We start from the raw sequence: 4,835 nt of genomic DNA, 5'->3' as shown, positions 1-4,835 counted from the left end.
TTTGTGTGTCTCTGATTGTCTGAAGTCCCAGCCTGCCTCCACATGTTGCTTGAGAATCAAATAGACCGGTGAGTATCAAGGTACAGAACGGGACAGAGGAACGGCCTTGGGACCGTGGTGGGAGGCATGGAGAAGAGACTTGCCTGGGCTCAGCCTCCGCATGGGATATCACAGAGCCCCACTGGCTGGGAACAGTCTTCTCCCAGAGGCCTGAGGCCCCCTGCATGATCTCTCTGATCACAGCAGGTTTGCAGTTCTCTTTGTTTGGATTGGAAATGGTGGGCTTTTTGTAGTTTTGAGTTTAAGATCTTCAAGCCACTCCCTTTGCTCTTTTCCTTATTAAAGTTTCCCTCGCCCAGCTTATGTAATATCCAAAAATCAATTGCTTATTTTCCTGTCTGTTTAGAAATGAAAGTGGGACTTAGAGGGGGAGCCTGCAAGCCAGGAGGCAGCCCCAGGCTGAGCCAGAGGCACAGGGAGGGAAAGAGCCCAGGCAGCTGGCTTTTAAGCTTGGCTACAAAGGAGCTGAGTGCTTGGGGTCTCGGAGGGCCTCAGGGTTAGAACAGGCCCCCAGAGCTGAGAGCTGGGCTCTCAGTTGACAAGGCCACCCCTGCCCACCCTCCCCCAACCCCATCCCCAAACAGTACCTGAGGAACCAGGCCTTCTCGAAGCCACAGTTCAACCAGTGGAACAGGGCTGGAGCTGGTCCTTAAAAGAGAACACTTCAAATTCACCTGCAGGTTGCTCACACACCCCTGGAACCAGCTCTTCATGGGGACTGCGTCCCAAGGAGGTTCTTAGCTAGGCCTGGTTGGGCCTAGAGATGCAGGAGGGGAAACTTCTAGAAAATTCTGCAGAGAAGCAAAGGAAAAAGCCCTGGACTTTTGCTATATGACCTTAGGCAATTCAGCTGCAGTTTCTGGGCCTCAGTGTGGTCCCATAAAAAATGTTGCCACTCTAGTCCATTTCACTGCCTTACTGTCCTCTAAGACATTAAGGGTGAGATGGAAACTAAAATTGACCTGTCTTGCTTTGCTAGAAGGAATAAGCTTCTCCACTGGCCCAGGCTCCTTGGCAGCCCTCAACACTTCACCCATCCCCCTCCCAATCAAGCACCCAAGGCTTTTCTTCCAAACTGGATCAACCAGGACCCTGCTCCATAGGTCAAGAGTCCCATGTAGGGGCAGCCACCTCTCCTGTCCAACAAGGCTGTAGCCACACTGGAGTCCTAACTCCTCGCCTTCCTCTCCTGCCTCATCCCTCCTTCTGTTCTCTTGCCCTGTCCATACAGCACTAAGAAACCAATACTCTTTTAATAACAATAATAAAAAAAAAAGTCTTTTTGCTCTGAACTAACAGAGTCAGGCCTCGTTGTTCCCAATATTATCAAGCAATTTCTAAGCCAGGGGAGTGTTGAATTGGAGCAGGAAGATTGGCAATTGGACAGGGGCAGCTAACACAGGGTGGGAAGGGTGGGGAGCGGGGAGCTTTAGGGAGGCAGGAGGAAGGACTCAGCTTGGAATTAGGAAAGGAGGATGCTGGGATGTCAGGAGGTGCAAGGAGAGGTATCACCCTGTTCTAGTTTGCTAGCTGCTGGAATGCAATATACCAGAATCAAAATGGCTTTTAAAAAGGGTAATTTAATAAGTTGCTAGTTTACAGTTCTAAGGCCGAGAAAATGTCCCAATTAAAACAAGTCTTTAGAAATGTCCAATCAAAGGCATCCATCCAGGGAAAGATACCTTGGTTCAAGAAGGCCAATGAAGTTCAGGGTTTCTCTCTCAAGTGAGAAGGTACCTGGCAAACACAGAGTTTCTCTCTCAAGTAGAAAGGCACATGGTGAACACGCTCAGGGTTCCTCTCTTATCTGGAAGGGCACATGGTGAACACGGAATCATCTGCTAGCTTCTTCTCCTAGCTTCCTGTTTCATGAAGCTCCCCGGGAGACATTTTCCTTCTTCATCTCCAAAGGTGGCTGGCTGGTGGACTCTGCTTCTCGTGGTCATGTTGTTCTGCTCTGCACTCTCTGAATCTCTTTCTTTCTCCAAAATGTTTCCTCTTTTATAGGACTCCAATAAACTAATCAAGACCCACCCAAATGGGTGGAGACATATCATCACCTAATCCATTTTAACAACCACTCTTAACTAAATCACATCATACAGAGAGATGATCTGATTACAGTTTCAAACATACAGTATTGAATAGGGATTAATCTACCTTTCTGAAACGGGATTTTGATTAAAACATGGCTTTTCTAGGGGGCATACGTCCTTTCAAACCAGCACAAACCCTAACATTTTCTATTGCTACTCTTCCTCTCCCACTTACTATCCTCGACTCTAGGTTCACCTGGAATGTAGATGCTTTACCAACTGACATCTCCTTTAAAGAATATTGACCTGCCCTAATATGTCCACTCTCTTTGTTGCAAGCTTCTACAGCAGAAATTTCACAGAGAGTTCGAGCATCTACAGAACGTGAAGAACACTTCCAGTTGCTGCCTGCTCAGGGGTCACCATGCATCCTTCAAGGCAGGGTGCATTGGTTTCCCCCTCTTAACCCACCTCTAAGAAGATTAGCTGCCCCTTCCCCTGGCCACCATGATATCTGATGCATTGCATAAATTTCAGACCTACCACATTCATTTAGCTCAAAGTCCACACGACACAAACACAGCCCTAAGCGCTCCAAGTTAGCACCTTAATGCTATTATAAATTACATTTATGAGCAGGAACCATATTTATTTATCTTCATAACCCCAGACCCAAATACTGTTCCAGACACTTTAGTAGAGACTTAATAGATGTTGTTGAATGAACAGAATACTCTGTTATCTGCACAATTCTGGACCTAATGTTGATTGCCTGATACCAATTACCTTAAGGGACATTAAAAATCTCAGGAGCAAGAAATTCTTACCCACATGTCTAGAACAGCACTGTCCAGTAGAACTTGCTGATGATGGAAATATTCTGCCCAATACAGTAGTCACTAAGGACACAGGGCTACTGAAATGTGGCTAGTGTGACTGAGGAAACGAATTTCAAATTTTAATTAATTGTAATTCAAACAGCCCCGTGTGGCTGGTAGTTACCACACTGGAATTGCTATTCTAGAAAGAGATGCTATGAAGATGGGGGTGAGTGTCTCCTAAATGAACTGAATGTGAAAGTGCCTACTAAGTGCTCAGCGCCACCGCAGGCTAAGAGCATGAGCTCTGGAGCCACCTTGTCTTAAGTTCAAATCCCCATACCTCAAGTTATTAGCAAGAGTTTTAACCACTCTGAACCTCATCTCCTCATCTGACTAGCAGGAATATTATTCACCGTATAGGAGCTCTGTGAAGCTCAAATGAGGTAATACATTAAAACAATGCCTGGTGGGGGTGCGGTGTAACTATAGTTCAGTGGTAGAATTCTCACCAGCCATGCATGCAGGCGACCTGGGTTCAATTCCCAATCCATGCACTCTCCCCGTTCCCCCCAAATTTGAACAAATGGTGCTGCAATAATGGGATAGTCACATGGAAAAAGAATGAAACGTGATCCCCACCCTACAGCATAAAAACAACAACAACAACAAAAAACAGTGCCTGGCATATAATGAACATTCGATAAAGTTTAACTCTCACTATTACTGGCACCTCATAGGTATTCGAAAAGGTTTGAGTCTGAATGTGCATCTACAAAAGAATATTTTCTGGTATTTATTGATACCAGGTATCAAGCACTGTGCTAAGAATATGACAATAACTCTAAGAGGGAGGTAAGGATTTTCAACATACTGAAGGTGAGATGCTAAAGGATGTTAGGTGAGTTGCCTAGAATGACAGAGCCAGTCATTGGCAGGGCCCAGGTTTGAACTGGGTATCCGCCCCGTTCCAAAATCCTGATTTTGTCTGTTTCCTCATCTATAAAATAAGTATCCAAATAGTATCTATATTACAAGTTCGTCAAATAGATAACTAAGATAATGCATGCAGTCTGTGTTTTATATTGAGCAAGGGTTGCCAACAGGGGGCAATTTGCAATGCCCAGAGTCATTTTCATTGTCATGGTGGGGTGGAGGGATGGTGTTACTGGCGTCTAGTGGGCAGAGGCCAGGGACGCTGCTAAACATCCTACAGTGCAAGGACAGCCTCCCACAACAAAGAAGTATCCAGTCCAAATGTCAATAGTGCTGAAGTTGAGAAACTCTGGCATCAAGCCTCACAGGCAGTGTTCAATACATTTGCACAACAGGAGAAAGAGTAGAGAGTTGAATCTATAGATTTCCACCAGCACACCCTTTGTTCAGTGCCCCAAACAGCAGCACGATGGCTGGGCAGTTGGTTCAGGGAGATGATTCAATTCTTCAAATCACAGAAACGTACTGCTTGCCACATGAAAGAGCTCTATGCCAGGCACTGCAGGGGGTGTGTTTAAAAATCAGAGTTCCTAAAGGATGCACGGGTGGCTCAGTGGTAGAATGCTCGCCTTACATGCAGGAGATCCAGGTTCAATTCCTGGACCGTGCACCCAAAAAAATAAACAAACAAACAAACAAAAAAATCAGAGTCTCCGCTCTCTGGACACCTGTGATAAAACTGCACCAATGTGAGGTTAAGAACGAGGAGGAGAAGCAGCCAGGAGTTGAGTTACGTAAGGCCAGTAGAGTAACTATGTAGAGTGGGGGATGACATCACCCCATTCTACTCCCTCATTTCACAGGTGAGAAGCCCAGAGGGCAAAGGAAGGGCCCAGAGACCCAAACAATGTGATGATAAGCATGGAGTTCCTGAAGAGGCCAATTGCCTCCCATACCCAATCTGCCAATGCACTTAGTGTGAACA

At 45.9% G+C, this 4,835-nt stretch overlaps 1 non-coding gene across 1 annotated transcript; it reads left to right on the top strand.

The window, feature by feature from the left end:
- The first annotated feature begins 4,449 nt into the window (after positions 1–4,449).
- TRNAV-UAC (transfer RNA valine (anticodon UAC)) lies at positions 4,450–4,520 on the top strand. Its single transcript has one exon. It is a non-coding gene; the product is annotated as a tRNA-Val (tRNA).
- The last annotated feature ends 315 nt before the right edge of the window (positions 4,521–4,835 follow it).

This window comes from Tamandua tetradactyla, chromosome 8 (assembly GCF_023851605.1).
Source record: "Tamandua tetradactyla isolate mTamTet1 chromosome 8, mTamTet1.pri, whole genome shotgun sequence".
Taxonomy (NCBI): domain Eukaryota; kingdom Metazoa; phylum Chordata; class Mammalia; order Pilosa; family Myrmecophagidae; genus Tamandua; species Tamandua tetradactyla.
This window is presented reverse-complemented; position numbering and strand designations above follow the sequence as displayed.